Source organism: Equus asinus, chromosome 8, assembly GCF_041296235.1.
Source record: "Equus asinus isolate D_3611 breed Donkey chromosome 8, EquAss-T2T_v2, whole genome shotgun sequence".
Lineage (NCBI taxonomy): Eukaryota > Metazoa > Chordata > Mammalia > Perissodactyla > Equidae > Equus > Equus asinus.
In genome coordinates this window covers 5,375,364-5,397,971 of record NC_091797.1, presented here as the reverse complement: position 1 = coordinate 5,397,971, position 22,608 = coordinate 5,375,364, and positions in this window count along the sequence as shown.

Genomic DNA, 22,608 nt, shown 5'->3' with positions numbered 1-22,608 from the left:
TGGGAAGATAATATTGGAAATAAAAAAACCTGGAAATTGATAAATATTATACTATTTATCTGTTACTTTATTTTACCTAAGTCCTAGCATGATTTAACAGGAAGACATTAGCTTATAGGCTCTGTGTCACTTATCTATTTTTATCAGTAATAAAAGGGAGATGGAAATTAATGTAATATAATCTCTATCATCAATGAGAGTAGAATGTAGTTGAGCAGATGAGGACAAAGAAACAAGAAGGCAAATGTGTGAGATGATGGATGTATTAATTAACTCAATGGGAGGAATCCTTTCACAATGTATATTATAGCAAATCGTCGTGTTGTATACTTTAAATATTAATGAAATATTTAAATCAGATTTAGGAAACAGTTTGACCCCAATGGCTGAAACAGAAAATTCTGCTAATGATCCTTTTTCTTTTTTTCCCCCCAGGAATTGTATAAAGAATTGCAAGAAGGTAAATTTTAAAATATAGCTGCAGGCTTGATCTTCAACATCCTTAAAATCAGACTTCACAGTGATGATCCACTGTAGATAGTGACCTATGACACACACACACAGGAATACTCTATAGTCCACGTGTAAAGATAATAATCATAATGATGGGGATACATTTCCAACATTGAATTACCAAAAAAATGAGTTAATGAGACCACTGGTGTTTTTTTTTTTAACTAAAATATGCTTTATTTCATTGAAGTTTGAGATACATTAAAAAGGCACATATTTACTAATCAGTTGGGTAAGTTTTAACAATTGCGTATCCCCATGTACCATCACTCAGAATGAGAGAGGTCATTTCCATATTCCCAGTTACTTCTTACTCCTTCCAGCTGATCCTTCTCGACTCTACAAAAGGCAAACATTTTCCTACTCCTAACGCTATGGATGAGTTTCGCTTGTTCTTAGATTTAACATCTCTGATACACTGCCTGGCATTTTTTTGTCTAAGTTCTTTTGTTTAACATATTATATTTGAAATTAGCCATGTGGTATCAGTAGTTTACCCATTTTAATAACGGAGTGGTATTCCGTTTTGTGACTAAAACAGAATTTGCTCATCATTCTCCTGTTAATGAAAATTAAGGTTGTTTCCAGTCTGGTGCTTTTATAAATAAGACTGCCGTAAATATTATTTTCCAAGTTGTTTCACGGACATATTTTTTTCATTCCTTTGTGCAAATACCAAGGAATCATTGACTATATATGTATATCCTTATAAGAAACTGCCAGTTATCCACAATAGTTATGGAATTAAATATACCGTGAAGCAAATTATGCACATACAGTTGTTCCGTATTCTGGGCCGTATTTTGTATGTCCATTTTTTTATTTAGCCATTTTAGTGGGTGAGAAAAGCCATCTCATTGTGATTTTAATTTGCATTTTCTTGATCAAGTGAATAATCAAACACTTCTTTAGGTACTTGGGGCCTCTCATATAACTTGGGTGAAGTGCCTGTTCAAATCTTCTTCCCAGTTTTAACTGAGAGTTTGTTTCTTGTCTTCTTATGGAGTTGTAAGAATTCCTCCTATCTTGTGGATAAAAGTCTTTTTCAGATGCATTTACTCAAGAAAATATTCCAATGCGAAGCTTGCCCATTCAATTTTCTAGCGATGCCATTTAACGAGAAAGTTTTTATTTTAATGAAATCTAACTAATTTTCTCTTTTAAGTTAGTACTTTTTGTGTTTTATCTAAGGAATTTTTGCCTAACCAAAGGCTACACATAGATTATCTTGTTTATTCTATGAATATTTTGTAGTTTGTACATTTAGGACTATAATCTATCTTAAATTAATTTTTGTGTAGAGAGGAAGGCAAAGCATCTGCGTTCTATTTATTTATTTTGTTGATAGAGATAACCAGTTCTTCCAGCACTGACTGTAAAAACTACTTTATTTTCCTTATTAAACTGACTTGGCACTTTGCTAAAATATTGACGGACTGTAATCTTTAGTTCTAGTTTTTGATTTGATTCTGTTGTTCAATCATCTGGTCTATTCTTACACAAATAATAAACTTCCTTAATTGTTATAATTTTAGAGGAAATTTTTAAGTAAAGTAAGACCTTTTTTCTTTTTGGTTTTATTTGTGACTGAATTTCTTTTTTTATTGAAGCATATTTGAAATACAATGTTATATTACTTTCAGATGTACAACATAGTGACTTGACATTTATATGCATCACAAAATGATAATCATGATAAGTGCAGTAAACATCTGTCACCATGAAAAGTTATTACAATATTATTGAGTTTACTCCCTATGCCGTCCATTACTTGCCCAGACTGACTGACTTTATAACTGGAAGTTCGTGCCTCTTAATCTCCTTCAGCTGTTTTGCCCATCCCTCATGCCCCTCCTCTCTGGTGACCACCAGTTTGTTCTTTGTATCTATGAAATTGTTTCTGTTTTGTTTTGTTTGTTCATTTATTTTGTTTTTCAGATTCCATATATACGTGAAATCATATGGTATTTGTCTTTCTCTAACTTATTTCACTTATCATAATACCCGCTAGGCCCATCCATGTTGTTGCAAATGACAAGATTTCATTCTTTTTTTATCGATAAATAGTATTCCACTGTGTATATATGCCACATCTTCTTTATCCATTCATCTCTCAAAGGACACTTATGTTGCTTCTGTGTGTTGGCTATTGTAAATAATGCTGCAATGAATGTAGGAGTGTGTATATCTTTTTGAATTAGTATTTTTGTTTTCTTTGGATAAATAGCCAGAAGTGGAATTTCTGGATCATATGGTAGTTCTATTCTTAATTTTTTTCTTGTTTTTCTTTTTTTTTTTAGGATGAGTAGCCCTGAGCTAACATCTGCCACCAATCCTCCTCTTTTTGCTGAGGAAGACTGGCCCTGAGATAATATCCGAGCCCATCTTCCTCTGCTTTATATGTGGGATGCCTGACACAGCATAGCTTGACAAGCAGTCTGTAGGTTTGCACGCAGGATGCGGCCTTGTGAACCCAGGGCCACCAAAGCAGAACGTGCAAACTTAACCTCAGCACCACTGGGCTGGTCCCTCTATGCTTAATTTTTTGAGGAGTCTCCATATAGTTTTCCCTAGTGGCTGCACTAATTTACGATCCCACCAGCAGTGTACAGGGGTTCCCTTTTCTCTATGTCCTCAGCAACACTTGTTAATCTTTTTAATAATCGTCATTCTGACAGGGGTGAGGTTATATCTCATTGTGATTTTGATTTGCATTTCCCTGATGATTAGCGATATTGAACACCTTTTTATGTATCTGTTGGTCATTTGTATGCCTCCTTTGGAAAGATATCTATTCAAATCCTCTGCCCATTTTTTAATCGGATTGTTTGTTATCTTTCTATTGAGTTGTGTGAGTTCTTTGTATGTTTTGGATATTAACCTCTTATGAGATATGTCATTTGTAAATATATTTTTCCATGCAGTAGGTTGCCTTTTCATTTTGTTGATGGTTTGCTTTGCTGTGCAAAAGCCTTTTAGTTTGATGTAGTCCTACTTATTTTTGCCTTTGTTGCCTGTACCTGAGGAGATAAACTTAAAAATGTATTCCTGGGCCAGCCCTGATGGCTTAGTGATTAAAGTTCGGCGCTCTCACTGCTTTGGTGGCCAAGGTGCATTTCCCAGTCCTGGAACCACATCATCCATCTGTCAGTTGCTACGCTGTGGTGGCAGCTCACCTGGAAGAACTAGAAAGACTTACGACTAGGATATACAACCATGCACTGGGGCTTTGGGGAGGAAAAAAAGAGAGGAAGATCGGCAACAGATGTGAGCTTAGGGCAACACTTTCCCTGGAAAAAAAAATGTCAAGAGCTGACTGCCAATGTTTTCTTCTAGGAGTTTTATCATTTCAGGTCTCACATTTAAGTCCTTAATCCATTTTGAGTTTGTTTTTGTATCTCGTGTAAGAAAGTGGTCCAGTTTCATTCTTTTGCATGTAGCTGTCCCTTTTTCCCAACACCGTTTACTGAAGATTGTCTTTTCTGATTGTGTATTCTTGCCTCTTTTGTTGTAGATTAATTGACCACGTAGGCATGGGTTTATTTCCGGAATCTCTACTCCGTTCCGTTGATCTATATGCCTTTTTTTGTGCCCGTACCATACAGTTTGGATTACTATTCCCTTGTAGTATAGTGTGAAATCAGGGAGTATGATACCTCCAGATTTTTTCTCCTTTCTCAAGATTCCTTTGGCTGTTCTCAGTCTTTTGTGATTCCATAACAATTTTAGGAATATTTGTTCTAGTTCTGTGAAAAAATGCCATTGGTATTTTGATCGGGATTGCACTGAATCTGTAGATTGCTTTGGGCAGTACAGACATTTTAACAATATTAATTCTTCCAATCTGTGAGCATGGAACATCTTTCCATTTATTTGTGTCATCTTCAATTTCTCTCAGCAATGTTTTATAGTTTTCAGAGTACAGGTCTTTCACCTCCTTGGTTAAATTTATTCCTAGATATTTTATTCTTTTTGATGCAATTGTAAATGGGATTGCTTTCTTAGTTTCTCTTTCTGATTGTTTACTGTAAGGCTATAGAAATGCAACAGATTTCTATATATTGATTTTGTATCTTGCAAATTACTGCATTTGTTTATTAGTTCTAATATTGTTTTGGTGGAATCTTTAGGGTTTTCTCTTTATGATATTATGTTATCTGGAAATAGTGACAGTTTGTTTCCTTTCCAACTCAGATAACTTTTATTTTCTTTTCTGTCTGATTGCTATGGCTAGGACTTCCAATACTATGTTTCATAAAAGTGGCAAGAGTGGGCCTTCTTGTCTTTTTCTTAATCCTATGGAAAATGATTTTAGATTTTCACCATTGAATACAATGTCAGCTGTGGATTTATCATTTATGACCTTTATTATGTTGAGGTACACTCTCTCTATATCCACTTTGTTGAGAGTTTTTAATCATAAATGGATGTTGAATTTTGTCAAATGCTTTTTCTGCGTCTATTGAGATGATCATTTGGTTTTTATCCTATATTCTGTTAACGTGATGTATCACGTTGATTAAGTTACGGATGTGAAACCATCCTCACATCCCTGGGATAAATTCCACTTCATTGGGGTGTATGATCCTGTTAACTTATTGTTGAATTTAGTTTGCTAATATTTTGTTGATGATTTTTGCATCTATGTTCCAAAAGGGGATATTGGCCTGTAATTTTCTTTTTTTGTAATGTCTTTGTTTGGTTTTGGTATCAGAGTAATGAAGGCCTTGTAGAATTCTTTGGAAGTATTCCTTCCTCTTCAATTTTTTGGGATATTTTGAGAAGAATAGGTATCAATGCTTCTTTAAATATTTGATAGAATTCACCTGTGAAGCTGTCTGGTCTAAGACTTTTGTTTGCTGGGAGTTTGGGGGTTGCTGATTGAATTTCATTACCAGTAATTGATCTGTTCAGATTTTCTATTTCTTCCTGATTCAGTTTTGGAAGGTTGTATGTTTCTAGGTATTTATCCATTTCTTCTAGGTTGTCCAATTTGTTGGTGTACAATTGTTTGTAGTAGTCGCTTATGATCCTTTGTATTTCCGTGGTGTCAGTTGCAGCATCGCCTCTTTCATTTCTGATTTTATTTGGGCCCTCTCTTTTTTTCTTGATGAGTCTGGTGAAAGGTTTATAAGTTTCATTTATCTTTTCAAAAACCAGCTCCTAGCTTCAGTGATCTTTTCTATTTTATTTTTAGTCTGTTTCATTTATTTCAGCTCATCTTTATTCTTTCTTTCCTTCTATGAACTTTGAGGGTTTGCTTATTTTTCTTTTTTCTAATTCCTTAAGGGTGAAGTTAGATTATTTGAGATTTTTCTTGTTTCTTGAGGTAAGCCTATATCACTCTAAACTTCCCTCTTAGAACTGCTTTTGCTGTGTTCTGCAGACTTTGGAACATTATGTTTTCACTTTCATTTGTCTCAAGGTTTTTCTGGATTTCCTCTTTGAGTTCTTTGTTAACCCATTGGTTGTTTAGAAACATGTTGTTTAGCTTCCGCGTGCTTCTGTTTTTTCCAGTTTTCTTCTTGTAATTGATTCCTAGTTTTATACCACTGTGATCAGAAAAGGTGCCTGATATGATTTCAATCTTCTTAAATGTATTGACACTTGTTTTGCACCCTAACATGTGATCTAGCCTGAGAATGTTTCATTTGCACTTGAAAAGAATGCATATTCTACTGTTTGGGGTTGGAATGTTCTGCATATGTCTATCAAGTCCACCTGTTCTAATGTGTCATTTAACAGCAATGTTTCTTTGTTAATTTTCTGTCTGTATGATGTCGACAAAAATAATCCATAACCAATCTATAAATGAAAATTTGGGTGAGTTTATTCTGAGCTTAAATCTGAGGATTATGACCCAGCAGAGTCTTTCCACAAAGGAACAGAGCACTCCAAAGAAGTGGGGGTATACAGGGTGGTTATATACCCTCAAAGAGTATGTTTCACATATGATTGAAATGTCCCTTTTACAATAGTCACGAGGCTGCTCTGTCAGCACAGCGAGTGTTGGAAACGGCAGATAGGTCTGCTATTTCAGTGAACGCTGCGGGGTGGCAGGTGTGTTGCCTCGGGCTGGGCAGTCACAGATGAGCACTGCAATAGGTTCCCAGCCTAAAGAAAGATGCTTAATCTTTAAGGAGATGCCACATTGGGAGGGTGAGAGAAGTTGCATCTTTATCTCAAGGGCCTTTGCTCTTGCCATAGGGAATCTCTAAAGCAGATATACAATGCATGCTCAACGGCTTGGGTCAGGCCCTTTTGGAAAGACAGGGTCAGGCCGAATTAGGTTTACACAAAATGGCTTCCTCATATACTCCAATATATCCTATTACTTGCCGTTTTTATTTGTCAATGATCTATCCATTGATGTAAGTGGTGTGTTAAATTACTATTGTAGGGGTCTGGAATTGGCTGCTCCAAGATATGTCTCTTTGGCATCAGGATTATTTGAGGCTGATTGCTTTTGATAAATTGAGACAGGGAAGGAGGCTCTGAGGAATGGAACTTGCTTACCCTTTTCTTAAGAGACATTTACATTGTAAAGGAAATCTCCATCTGTAAAGATATCCCTCTCTGTACCAGGAAGAAGAAAGGAGATGACCTTGTCTCTAGAAACTCTTAATCAATGGCGAAGGCAAGGACTTAAATCTGCATTTGTTTATTGTGCTTGTCTGGTAGCCTCCTGTGACTGACTTCCCTCCCCCTCCCAACGTTGGCATTTCCTTCAGGATTAAGCGTCTTTCCTTAGGCTAGGAACTGATTGCTGCTCACCTGTGACCACCCAGCTCAAGACAACAGAATTGCCTCCTGCTACGCCCACCAAGATAGCAGACCCACTACCTGCTGTGTCCATCAAGCACTGTGCTGACAGGGCAATCTTGTGACTATTGTGGGAGGGACATTTCAATCATATGTGAAACATTCTGTTTGGGGGTATATAACCACTATGTGCACCCCACTTCTTCAGTGCCCTTTCTTCCTTTGGGAAGAGAGGGCCCAGGCCATGGTTCCTCATAAAGCTTTGTTTAATTTTCTCTTACTATTCTGTCTCATGTGAACTTAATTCGTTCTCCAGCCAGACGAACCCACATTGGATAGAGGAAAAGTCTTTCTCCCCTACACTGTCAATTTCTCCTTTTCAGTCTGTTAATATTTGCTTTAGGTGTTAGGTGCTCCTGTGCTAGATGCATAGATATTTACAAGGGTTATATCCTCTTGTTGGATTGATCCCTTTATCATTATGCAATGCCCTTCTGTGTTTCTTGTTACAGTCTTTGTTTTAAAGTCTTTTTTGTCTGGTGTGAGTATTGCTATCCCAGCTTTCTTTTCATTTCCATTTTCATGAAAATCCTTTTTCATCTCTTCATATTCATTCTGTATGTGTCTTTAGATTTGAAGTGAGTCTCTTGTAGATGTCGTGTGTATAGGCCTTATTTTTTAATCCATTCTGTCACCCTATATCTTTTGATTGGAACATTTAGTCCATTTATATTTAAGGTAATTATTGATAGATATGTACATATTGCCATTTTGGTTTTTTTCTGGCTGTTTTATAGTTCTTCTCTCTTCCTTTCTTCTTCTCTTGTTCTCTTTCCTTGTGATTTGATGATTTTCCTTAGTGTTATGTTTGTATTTCTTTGGCTTTAATTTTGCATATCAGTGATAGGTTTTTGCTGTGTGGTTACCATGAGGTTTATATATAACAACCTGTGCATGTATCAGTCTAATTTAAGTTGATAATCGCTGAAGTTTGAGTGCATTCTAAAAAGGCTATATTTATACTTCCCCCTCATCACGTTTTAGTTTTTGACATTATATTTTACATCTTTTTATTTTGTATATCCCTTAATTGTTAACTAATAATTATTGTAGTTATAGTTGATTTTACGACTTTTGTCTTTTAACTTTCATACTGGCTTTTAAGTGGCTTATCTACTGCCTTTGCTATATATTTGCCTTTATCTTTGATATTTCCAGCTCCATTAAGACATATTTGACATATAATATTGTGTAAGTTTAAGGTATGTGATGTGTTGATTTGATACACATATATTTCAATATCATTGCCATTGTAACATTAGCTAACGCCTCTGTCATATCACATAATCACCACTTCCTTTTTGTGGTGAGAACATTTAGGATTTACTCTCTTAGTAACTTTCAAGTACTCAATATAGTATTGTAAACTCAATCACAATGCCGTGCATTATTTCCACACAATTTATTCATCTTACAACTGGAAGTTTGTACTCTTTGACCAACAGCTCCCCAATCTACCCACTCCCAGCCCCTGGTAAGCACTATTCTAGCCTCTTTTTCTGTGATTTTGGCTTTTTTAGATCCCACACATTAGTAATATCATACGGTATTTGTCTTTCTTTGTATGACTTATTTCACTTATATAATACCCTCAAGGTCCATCCATGCTGTCACAAATGGCAGGATTCTTTTCTTTCTCATGACTGAATAACATTCGTGTGTGTGTGTGTGTGTGTATTTATATATATATCACACCTTCTTTATCCGTTAATGGGCATTTAGATGGTGTCTATATCTTGGTTATCGTGAATAATGTAGCAAAAAAATGGGAGTGCATATATCTCTTCGATATACTGTTTTCATTTTCTTTGGATAGATACCCAGAAGTGGGATTGCTGGATCATATGATAGTTTTATTTTTAATTTTTTTAAGGAACCTCTATACTGTTTTGCCTTTGTTGCTTGTGTTTTTGGAGTCATATCCAAAAAATCATTTCTAAGACCAATGTCAAGAAGCTTTTTCTCTATGTTTTTGTCTAGGAGTTTTACAGTTCCAGGTCTTATGTTTAAGTCTTTAATCAATTTTGAGTTAATTTTTGTGAATGGTGTAAGATAGGTGTCGAATTTCATTTTTTCTGCGTACATCCATCCAGTTTTCCCAACACCATTTATTGAAGAGACATTCCTTTCCCCACTGAGTGTTCTTGGTTCCCATGTGAAATATTAGTTGACCACCTATGTGAGGTTTGTATCTGGGCTCTCTGTTATGTTCCACTGGTCTGTGTGTCTATATTTATGCCAGTATCATACTGTTTTGATTACTACTGGTTTGTAAAACAGCTTTAAATCAGAAAGTGCAATGCCTCCAGCTTCATTCTTCTTTCTCAGCATTGCTTTGACAATTTGGGTATTTTACAGTTCCATACAAGTATTAGGGTTATATCTTTCTATTTCTGTGAAAATTACCATTGGAATTTTGATAGGGATTGCATTGAATCCATAAATTACTCTGGGTAGTATGGACATTTTAACAATATTAATTGTTCTGATACATTAACACAGGATATCTTTCTACTTGTGTATTCTTTAACATCTTCTTTTTCCTTTTCAAGATTTATTTACAGCATTCTAAGTCATTGAATTTTTCATATAAATGTTAATATCAGCTTATAAATTTCTTCAAAAAGCCTACTAGTATTTTTGCTGAGATTGTATTAAAATGCAATATAAATACACCTGGGGAGAATGTTTGTCTTTACTTTATTGAGTCTTCCAAACCATGTATTTGGTTTATCTCACTATTTATTTGCGTCTTCTCTAATTTCTCTGAGCAATATGTTGCACATATCTTGGACATATTTTGTTATATTATTGACAATAATTTGTTATGTTTTAAAATCTATTGCAAATGGTATTTGTATTTCATGTTCTAGTTGTTTGTTTCTAGAATATGGTGTGCAGATGATTTTATGTACTTTGTTTCCTGCCCTCTAGCAACAATAACTTAGTTCTAAGAACGGTTATAGATCTCATGTAATATTCTATGCACACAATCATGTAATCTCTAAATGAAGATATCTAATTTCTTCTTTTCTAATCATTATAGCACAGGCCTCTCCTCCCCTGGGAGACGATATCATTTTCTGGAATTTATTTAATTTAGATATCTTTGCTTTCTCAGTTTTTTTAAAATGGATTTCTTAAAAACAACAGCAACTCTGATTTTGTAGTTTATTCAGCTTGTTCTTATTATTTAGATGGGAACAATATCCTGTCTTTTGACTTTCTACTTCTCTATGAGAGTCAAACCCTCACATGTAGTTTTGCTATAGCTGCTAAATTAACTCTTTAAACCATTGTAACTTAAGACTGAGTGTCTCAAAAGTATATTCACATAAGAAACAATGACAAAGTATATAATTTTGCTTATTGACTGTATTATCTCTTTAAATATTTCTGAACTTTAATTTAAAGGTCTAATGATTTTTCTCTTTTGAGGAGGATTAGCCCTGAGCTAACATCCACTGCAAATCCTCTTCTTTTTGCTGAGGAGGACTGGCCCTGAGCTAATATCTGTGCCCGTCTTCCTCTACTTTATATGTGGGACGCCTACCACAGCATGGCTTGCCAAGCGGTGCCATGTCCACACCTGGAATCTGAACTGGTGAACCTTGGGCTACTGAAGCAGAACATGTGAACTTAACTGCTGCACCACCGGGCCGGTCCCAAGTATCTAGCGATATTTTTAAACATTTAACTCCTCTTAGAATTTATTGCCACGTTTTTCAGTAAGAAATAAGTCAAAATCAATAGCTGGAGACTCCTTGCATGTGCTTAGAACACAGAGAGCTGGAAAGTGCACCAATCCCACCGTTAAAACATTGCAGAACATTATACCTTTTTGAGGAAATGAAAATAATCCAAATAAGCACAATGAGATGCCAACACATACTCATTAAAATGACTAAAACCAACATAAAATTGACCATACCAAGTACTTGCAAGGACACGTTGTAACTGGAACGCTCCTACTTTGCTGGTGGGAAAGCAAAATTGTGTGACAACTTTGGAGAATGGTTTTGTACTTTCTTACAAAATTAAACATATACTTAGCATATGACCCTATAATCTCATTTGAAATACTCACTTGAGAAAAATCAAAACATATTCACACAAAAACCTGTACTTAAATATTTATAGTAGTTTTATTCACAATCAACAAAATCTGGAAACAACACAGATGTCCTTCAACCACTGAATGGATAAACTGTGGTACATCTATACATTGAAATAGTTCTTGGCAATAAAAAGAAATGGACTATTGATGCAACAACATGCATTTTGTTAGTGCAAGGAGCCAGACCAAGAAGACTATGCACTGTATGATTCTACTCATCTGGCATCCTGGAAATGGCAAAACTGCAAGACAGAAAACAGATCATTGGTTGCCAGGGTTAGGGAGTAAGCGCAGTGGTTGATTAAAATGGGGTGCACAGGGAAATACACCACTGGTCTGGCCCCACAAGGAGTGAATTGTAATGTATGTAAATTAATAACTAATAATAAAAGTAATTTAAAAGACCAAATAATAAATAAAGCAGTAGAGTAAGAGAGGAAAAACTCCCCATTCAGCCCTAGATTCCAAAAGATGCATGGAGCTTTACTAGCAAATGCCTCACCTGCATTTTTAGCTGGGACTTTCCTGATTGACCAGTTCACTTTCTTACCGGGACGTTAGGCAATGGATGATCATTTAACACGACAAAACTGAAAATTTTCACTGTGATTGAACAAAGCCATGTAAGAACCCTTTGGTGGTCAGGGGAAGAGCGCTGGGCATGGCCTTTCCACTGTGACCACTCTTGTTTCTCAGCAACTCGTGATTCCCTGACATGTTTTGTGGTATCTTACTGTGACTCCTTGGTTGCTTTGTGGATTTAATTACTTTAAATGAAACTATTTTGTATTAATTAAAAGTCAAAATGGAGAGAGCTTGTTATTACAAAGATAAGCTAATGTCAAAAACAAAAGCCAGCCACTTCCCTTCCCTTCCCTGGCATCCTGGTGTGCTCAGTAGTCGGCTCTATTGTCCAATATCGTGCTTAGATCAGGAGGGAGGACATTGTCTAAGTGCCTTATTTTGCTCAAAATGGTAAGTTCAGTGAGAGCTTCTTCCAGTATTTGCTTTGGCAAATTTCAATACTTTATGCAAACCATTGGGTACTTGCAAACAGTGCCAGCACTTGCAAACCGCCTTTGTATATTAAGTAAATTACTTAACCTGTTTGGTTCCTTCTCCTCTGTGCAATGTTCAGTGAGTGAAAATTTGAATCTCAAAACTGCATCTAGTAATGTATGATCCTACATGTCTTTCTCCTTTTTTCCTCCCATTCCCCTTTAAAACATATGCACACATGCAAACATACCTATACATACATACACACACACAACACTCACTCTCAAACCCAGTGCCAATTAGACCATATTTAAGGAGATTACTGTTTATAATATTTACTCAAATCTTTACCTAATCATTTTTGAGTTTGCAAAACTAATTGATGAAGAAAATTACATAAGCTATTGGCAAAATACATTAGTTTATGAAGCAGTTGACTATTTTTATTATTTATAATAAAAAGTATATCATTAATATAGCCTCATCAATTTGATGAAAAATGTTATTCACCCATAAATTAGATTTAATCAAATAAGTAATTTTGGAGAAAGGTAGCTCTATTAACAAAATATTAAAACTTTTCTCAAACTTCTTTATTCATAAGGGTCTTATATTATTCAAATCAAAAGGCACAGTAAAGTGTTAAAGCAAAAGAAAATGAACACTTTGGAATGAGGGCAAAATGGTGGTAAGTACCCTGTGCATCTTTGGTCTGGAGGAGCCATGGGCTTCTCATGTTTGTGTTACTATTTAAAACTTTCCCCCAGTTAAAAAGAAGGAATAAACCAAAGAAAAGGAATCTGGAAGTAACACCATTTTAAGAATGTAGAACCTATTGCATTTCAATTCAATCCTCCCCACACTTCCTTTTTTCTTTTGCAACGTCATTTACTTTCGGAATGAGTAATTTTTCAATGAGTACAATTTGTCCTAATTCAATTTATTCTGATTCATGAACGTAATGCTTTTTCCATTTTGATACAGTCAATACGCTTTCATAACACGAGACATGATGCATAAAGGTGAAAAGCTGTAATACACATGATCACAACAAGTGAGAGATGCCATGTAAAAACAGACCAAAAAGAGTTATTCTTTCTTTGTATTTTCACATGAAAAATAAACCCATTAAATATGATAGACACATTATCAATATTTTAACCTATGCACTTAAGTTGTGTTTCTCCAAATAGAGAGTGTATTTCTAAGCTCCCTGGAGTTGTTTCTCCTGACAGAACACATGATTTATAGCTACTGGGCTTATTTGTACCACTTTACCAACTGGAGATGACTTATTTCTTCCGCAAGGAATAATGCTGACTGCAAGGGTGTGCATATTTTAGATTCTTTCCATTCTTGGACGAAATATCAGAAGAAGTTGTAATCAGGATATGGCATTTTTAGGGTCTAATTTATTTTTTTGTGCTTTATCTTCAGGGAGTTTGCACACAAGAGCATAAGCTGCTCCTCGTGTTTAGAAAAACTAGACTTACTTAGATGTCACAGTGTGGAGTGTTCGCCCTAGAGACAAGTTAACCTTTGAAAACAGTTTCATAACAATTAAAACAATAATACCTTACAATGTTTGAGGCTTTAAATTATAGGTACACTTTAGCAACCATCTGATTTGTTTCAAAGGTAGATCTAAAAATCAAATGCTAATCTAACGCTGAAGAAAGAATTGAAATAGACCCTCCTGTCTTTTTTAAAAAAAATATTTCAGTAACCAAATCTAAATTCTGTTTCGAATGCATTACCACTTGATCAAGGTGGGAATATGTAGTTGGCAGCTTGAAATAAAAGTGAAAACACTGGAAATTCAAATATATGTGATTCTAATAATTTTCTGCAGGTCATTCAGGAACTTAAGTCAACAAATGTTAGTTGGTCTTATCAGTGTATAGCAGACTAATTTTTGGTTTGTTTTTTTAGTTTGTGCTTAAAGATGTAGTATCATGACAGCATGATTTTCTGTGGTTCTTTTCCTTTTATTTAAAAGTGTGTCTCTCTTAATAGCCAGTCAGGACTTCTCTCCCTATTTCATCCAGCTGAGGATTTATCTTGCAAAAAGAAAAAGTGTTGGAAAAGTGTTGTCTATGAGTTTTATTCACTTTCAGTGTAATGATTTTATCTTGAAGAGCATAGAGCATGTTTGCTTTAGGGCCTTGACCATATCCCCGATCGTACATGGCCATATTAACCTGCTTGGGCTGCCATAACAAAATACCTTAGACCAGGTGACTGAAAGAACAGATATTATTTTCTCACAGTTCTGGAGGCTGGAAGCCTGAGATGAGGGTGCCGACATGGTCGGGTTCTTCTGAGGATTCTCCTCCTGGTTTGTAGACAACACTAACCCCATCATGAGGGGCCCGGCATAATAAGGACCCCATCTAGACCTCATTACCTCCAAAGAGCCTCCATCTGAATGCCATCACATTATGGGTTAGGGCTTCAGCAGAGGAATTCTGAGGGCGCCCAATTCAGTCCATAGCAGCATTCTCAGGCTTCATGCTATTGTTGTGCTCCAGATTTCTTGAAATTGTGTTCCATCATCATCAAAAGGACTATTTCTTTTAATTTTTCTCATGAGTTGTATATAGTACACTTGTGCTTGTGTTACAAGGTTCTTTTTGGAGCTATTGCTTCACTCTTTCGGGCTTGCAGTGTGTGGAGCAATTGGCCCTGGTGTGGGAACATAGATTTCCATTTAATGTTCCTTACCTATCAGAAGACCCTCACTTGCTGCAGGTCCAAATGACCAATATTCAACGTTATCATTTCCATCTACACTTAACCTTCAGCATTATTAGCTTTAGCTTTAGCTGGGATTTATGCACTGATGTTTTTAAGACTATCTATCAAAACTAACACTAGGTTAATTTATTTAGTATAGACAATATATGGGCATGCCCAATTGCATGTAAAAGTTGCACAGGCCTAGTTGAGTCTTATTAATTAGATGAGGAAGACGACTAGCAAGAGATTACACGTGAGATGGATTTGAAGGCAGTAATTTGGTATATGGAAGGAAAGAGGAGGGTCTGCAGTGGTTGGATTGAATGAGTTTGCCATATCTTTGATAGTGATTTAAGAAGACTATTTGGAAAAAATATATTACAAGAGAGTGATATAGATTAATTTGGGTAGAACTGTAAGTGAACTTGATCCAATAGGCAGTTTTCTCCATCATGCTTTTAATAAAATACTCAGTTACTTGTTAAAAACACGTTTCCAGGGGGCTGGACCCCTGGCCAAGTGGTTAAAAGTCTGCACGCTTGGCTTAAGCGGCCTGGGTCTGCAGGTTCGGATCCTAGTATGGACATACTGTACTCATCTGTGCCTCAGTGGAGTACGTGGAGATGTCCCACATATAAAATAGAGGAAGATTGTCACAGATGTTAGCTCAGGGCTAATCTTCCTCAGGTCAAAAAAAAAAAAGAAGAAGAAGACTGCCAACAGATGTCAGCTCAGGGCGAATCTTCCTCGTCAAAAAAGAGAAAAAGAAAATAAAGAGAAAGAACACATTTCCAGGATATTATAGTTCAGTATGGAATCAATATTAGAAAATACTACACCAGGTAAAGATAAGTAATTTAAATCTCTTGTGTGGGAGAATGGCATGGTTCAAACTGCAAATGTTTGGTTCACAAGGGCCATGATACTCCCAATGCTTAGCAAAGGGCTGCCACATGGAAGATGATCAGTATGTAAATCTTCTATAAAGGAAACTGCCTGAATTATTTTTAAAAAGATTAACAAGGAATTTGCATAAAATATGAATTATAATCGAAAAATGATGGAATTATAGTGTTTAGCTATGTTATACTGTAATGAGGTAAGTGGATGCCAATAAAAAAGAAAAGCAAACAAGCAAAACAACTAGGAAAAATAAATTTATGTCCCTATTCCATGGGATTTCTGGCAGCTTTTAGGTTTTGTATTACACATCGCACTGGATATTGCTTTGAAATGTCAACGATGTATTTTCGATATATTCCCTAAGACACAGTAGAAACAGAGGCGAGAACCTTCAAAAGATCAGCATTGTATTTGCTGACTGTTGAAGTTTCATTGTTTGAGTGACATGTTGACATGTTAGGCTGGACATGTGGCTCACTGTCACTTTATCATTTGGAAATGAATCACCTTCACTCCTACTACTTCCTCTTATGGAGCAACCTGCATCCGTCTCTATTTCCAGCAAATGAAACCCTATTGATTCTTCAAGTATGAATTGAAATTTTGTACCATCAGTTTAATTGTAATTTTCCCCAAAAGCTAAAGCTGATTTTGACCCTAATAAGTATAGAGCTTAGTACTTCTTTAATTTATTACATCATGATTTATAATAATTGTATACATTGTTGTCCTCTACATTGTAGTCAAAGTTGCCTTTTATCTTTCTATCTGCCATAGTCTGTATATCTAACACTGCATGCAATAGTCTTTAATTAATATTCGTTCAATAAATTAGTAAATTAAAAAAGAAAAACATGACATCCTAATAACTTCTTAATCCTCTTCCATAATTAAAAGAACTGAGGCAGAAACCTTAGTGTCATAGATTGTTAATTTGATGTCAAGATTGGTTTAGAGTTTATTTTTAATGTGCTTCATTTCACCTCTTTTACTTTTCAATTTTTGTTTTCGATAATTTTATGTAAATTAAAAATGATGTTAACTTAAAAAATATTTTTATTATTGCTTAATGTAAAACTTATCCTAGGCTACACGTACAAGTCAGTTCAAGAAGGATTTTTCAAAGCCAACACGGTGCGACATTCCAAGATTCAGTGACAGTTTTGAATGGAAGCTCTAAAGCAGTGTGTTTTATATAATTGGTAGCATATGTGGTAGCAATTACTAATTAGATAATTGGAAGCATATGGCAGCAATTACTGTCAATCAAATTATGCAATATCCCAGTAGGTAAAGTAGTACCTTCAGTGCAGAAATGTCTGATATATGTGTTCTCAATTCGATCGAGGGATTAATGAGAGCATTCTATGCTATAGTTTGAGTCACTACCATTGAACAATGCTTAGAAGCAATCTATAACTTTAATTGAGGTTGTGGCTACAGTATGTGACAGTAGCTATGAATTGGCCCATCCAATTTGCTGTGGCTCATTAAGACATCCACTGCTCAAGAATTGTGTAGACAGGTCACAACAAATCATACCAAGTGAACTGTTCAGCGAGGTAGAATTCTATTGCACAGACATGGCCTAAGGCCAGGTTTATGTATCACAAGAAAAATGCCCATGATGTAGTATATACAGTGTATCCAGGTCTTAGCTGCATTGTCAGATGCATCATGTTCTGTGGCAGCAATAGCTTATTAGGATCTATATCTAGAGAATAATAGAGCCCATACTTATAATATGTCACAGTTTCTATGGAAGCCCTTAGATATACCACTTTCAATCTGGTACGAGAAGGAAACCTAGTTTTAGATGGGAAGCCAGAGCACTCGACCTGCCCAGAAAAATTGCTTTCACGGACTGTGTGACTATGTAGGCTTCACTTGATGACCTTTCTTGATCAAATTCTGCCCTCAACAATGCTTTCTCAATACACTCGAAAGCTTTCCAAGTCCAGCTGAAGAGAGGACTCATTAAATCGATTATGAAGCCGTCAAACCTCAGATCAAAGAGTACCTAGGTGTCCTTCCCTTTCCGACAAATGTATGCAACCCTATTAGCAGTCGCCATATTGCCAAAATAATAACTTGCTTGCCTATGTAAGTCCCTTTTTCACTTTCTCCTTTGCCCTTCTAATGCTTACATCAACAATTTTGTCACATATTTGTGCTCACACATACACCTACAGGTACACGCACGTACACACATAAACACTACATGCCTTATCATACCATGGGTCTACTACCTTCATTGAAAACCCAGAGAATAAGAACTTCAATGGGATCCGATAAGAAATAGTCTTCCTTGGGGCCAGCCCTATGGCGCGGAGGTTAAGTTGGCACATTCCGCTTCAGCGGCCCAGGGTTCATTGGTTCAGATCCTGGGCACTCACCTACCCACTGCTTGTCAAGCCGTTCTGTGACAGGTGTCCCACACATAAAGTAGAGAAAGATGGGCATGGATGTTAGCTCAGGGCCAGTCTTCTTCAGCAAAAACAGGAGCATTGGCAGCAGATGTTAGCTCAAGGCTAATCTTCCTCAAAAAAAAAAAAAAAGAAATAGTCTTCCTTTGTTTCCTTCTGAAAAATCACATATGATAGTGATAGATGACTGTGGTTCTAATATTACGCAACACTTATTTATAATGATTAATGCTAGGTGTCTTTCATTTATACAAAAACACTGATAAATATTGTATTTTACATCAGCATCAATAATAATAATAATAAATAGGCTTTCAACTAACCTGACATTTAATGCTGCAGATCTTCTTAGGCTATCATTATCTTTCCCTTACTCCGTAAACACCTGCATGCACACCTTCAGTTTCAACAAATCTATTCCACAAATACCTCATGAGCGCTTAATGAATTACAGGCGGTGTGCTGGACCCGGTGTATATAGGATTAATACAACAGAAAGAAAATTTCTGCCCTCAGGTAGACACAGCCTAATGCAGAATAACAGGGCATAAACAACATGAATAAGGAACTTCTCTAAGTGCTAAGGAGGAGAGTGAGTAGTGAGAAAAGATGAGGAGAGACTCAGGAGTAGAATGGGGAAGACATTGACTTGGAGGTGAAGTAGCAGGTCCTGCAGAAAGCCGGAAGTACTTCCCAGGTGGAAAGCAGAGCAGGCATACACCCCCTGAGGCAGGAGAGTGCCTGCATGTTCCCGACACGCGAGGGAGCCGGTGTGGCTCTACGAGAATGTGGGAGGGCAGAGACGTAAGAGAGAAGGTTAAGGAGGTTGTGGTGGTAAGTTTCCCCAGGGCCTTGAAAGTCATTTTAAGGACTTTGGCTTTTCCTCTGTGCGATGTGGGAAGCCATTGCAGACTTCTGAGAAGAGCGAGGATCTGACTACACTTTGAAAGACTCCCGGCGGCTGCCCTATTCACAATGAAGGGGAAGGGTTGGGTCAGGAGGTCAGTTAGAACGATAATGCAAACATCCAGACAAGATAGAAATTATGAAAAGTGATTGAACTCTGAATCTTCTTTGGAAGGTAAAGCTGACAGAATATGATAGAAGGTTGAGTATGAGTTGTGAGAGAACAGAAGGCAAAGAAGGCTTCAAGTTTTCAACTTCTAAGACTGAAAGTGTGGATTTTCCACGAGTGCAATGTGGAAGACTGTGGAAAAGCAGAGTTTGGGTTGTTCGCATTTTGTTTGGCTTGGTTATTTGTTGGTAGGTTGGCTTTCTGCTGAAGGATGGAGTGTTGAATTTGGAAATATTACATTTTAGCTGAGTGTCAAATGTGCTCTGTCTCCTTGGAGCCTTAAAATAGGCGGTTGATATTGCGGTAGAGGGTTAACAAGCCTTTTCTTGCTTGATAAGAAATTTGGACTTTTGTTTAGCTCTCTACTTTTGCGTTCCTGGAAAACTCATGAGGATAATATGCTAATAGCGTTGCTAATGATAAAGTGTTAATGTACTGGCAGACAGTAGGTGGAACTGAAAATTGAAACCAAAACTAAATTCTTTCAAACAGACTGTGGTATGGCACACAAAACAGATGAATGTACCAAACCAAAACCATGATGTTCCTCACAACTTTTCTATTCTCAAACTCAGCACCAGCTCGTTCGGAACCATATGCTCCAGGATAAGACCACGAACAAATTGAACTAACAATAACTCTGGGCGAACTCATATATTCTAAAGACAGGACCACTGACTGTTCCAGCAACATCTGAGTTTGCAAAAACTGACAAATCCCCACCAAGAGCATGCTGTGATTAACTCCAGACCTCAAAATCCTATAAGTAACCTTTGTTTAACTCCCCCTTTTTTGAGATGCCCCTCTAATTTTTGTGTGTGCCCTTCATTGCAGCGAAGTCAATAAGCTTAAACTTTTTTTCCTAGAGGTGTGTCAGCGGCGGGCTTTGGCAAGTGAGCTTCAATGTAAAGCAGTGCTGCTTATGGCCAAAATAACCATGACTGGTAAACTGCACCTGGCCTGGAAGAACCGTAACTACTTCAGAGGGAGACATGGCTCTGTGCCTCCCTGAGTGCAGCAAGTGTGGGGACTGAGCCTGCCCCCGGTGGAGACTCTGGAAGCTATGCCTATTGAATTGCTACAAAAAATATTGCTCCTGTGGTATATCAGGTTTTTAAAATTGGGAGGATCGTGTATCCTCCTGGAAAGGATTCTGTTTCCTTGTACCGGAGCCGTGTGAACTGCTGCAAGGAACGCTACTGGGACGTCCACAGATCAGGAAGGCTTGACACTCCTGATGGCAAGCTGTGGTAGCTGTCCTATATTGTTTTGTGTAGGATGGTGCCAGCTGGGGCATAAGACAGTCTTATAAGTCTGAAAGTTTAGCTGAAATTAGGCAGAGTCCTTCATGGGCATTGCAACTAGGCCGCCGGGAATTCATGGGGAAGCTCTTTGTTGTAGATAAAAATGTGGATGACATCAGTGTACGAGTGATATTGAAAGCCAGGGAAAGAGATGAGATTTCAAAATAGTGAATAAAAATACAGAAGAAAGATGTCCAAGAAGTGAGGTTTGGGCATACCAAATATAAAAGGTTGAGGAAGTAAGAGAACCAAGAAAAGATGTTGAGAAGAACCTGACAGTGGCGAGATGCACTAATTCTGCATACTGGAGGCCAAGGGAAGAGTGTTTTAAGGAGAAGAGGACAATTGATTTTGTTAAATGCTTCTGCTAGAGCAAGTAAGATGAGGAATGGGAATTGAATATTGGATTTAGCAACTCATGGATATCTGTTGACCTTAACACAAGCACTTTCAGTGAATTCATAAGGGTGAATACCTGACTGGAGAGAGTTCAAGAGAAATTAGCCAGGGAGGAATTAAAACTGAAAGGGCAGATAATACTTTTTGTAAATATAAAGAGAAATGGGAGTATAGTTGGAGAGTGAAGTGAGGGCAAGGGAGAGGTTTCGTTCCTTTCTTTTATAATAGCTTTCATTTATTTTGTCAGCGGGTATATAATAGCCTCTATGCATGTTAGCTGGATAGTCCACTAGTGAGGAAAGTGACAGTGATGCACGAGGGGGTGGGGGATCAATGGCTTTGCGGAGGTGAGGAGATTGGCACAAAATGGAGGGATTGGCCTTAGATAAAAGCACGACGCATTTATCTGCAGTTATGTATGCTCAAAAATGCTTGAGGGAAAGCTTGAAGATCTCTCTCATTTCAAATTCAACACAATAAGTTTCTCTTTATTTGTTCATTTAACAAATCTTTATTCAGCACTTTCTTGGCTTTGGGAACTGTTTTAAGTGCTGGGAACACGGCGGTGAGCAAAACAATAGAAGCAGCCCTGCCTTCATGGTGGTTGCCTTTTAACTAACCTACTGAATTTGAAAAATAAGTTGAAACGTAAGAAAACTGGCTACACCTTTCATCCAATATCTTTAAAAAAATCCCTTCAGTGTAGCTGTAGTTGTCTTTGTTGAAATTTCTGTCTAACTATTTGCTCGAAAAAGAAGCGTGAAAGAAACAGCTTGGGTAATGTTTCTTTTAAAAGAACTCCTTATGCAGCTGACAGAAGTGATTGTGTCTAGTAATCACTGTTTGCAGAGAACTGATGAGATTGTGTCAGCTGAGGTTTGAGAAGGAACACTGAATATTTCCAGATCTAGTCAGAAGTTTCCCCGAGAACGGACAGGCAAAATCAATAAAAGTCTCCATAGGTTTCTGTTCATGTCCCATGGGAAAGTAACTAACTTGGCAAATGCTGCACTCAGTTACATCTTTTCAAAATCAAAATCTATTGCAATGACTGGATATGGCTTCTAATACTTTGTGTAAAAACAATTCACCATCTGTTACTTTAAATGTGTGAAGAGAACCTGTTACCACTAGAGGTAATAGCCACAATTTTTCCTACACAGATATTGTTCATCGTGTGTGCATGACTTGTATTTCTAAATAACCTTCGGGACCTAGGTAAGCATTTAATTCACAGGGATATAGGCAAACCTATTCGTTGAGACTTCGTTACGTACAGGGGAAAAAAAAAGACCTTCCTACACACTCAAG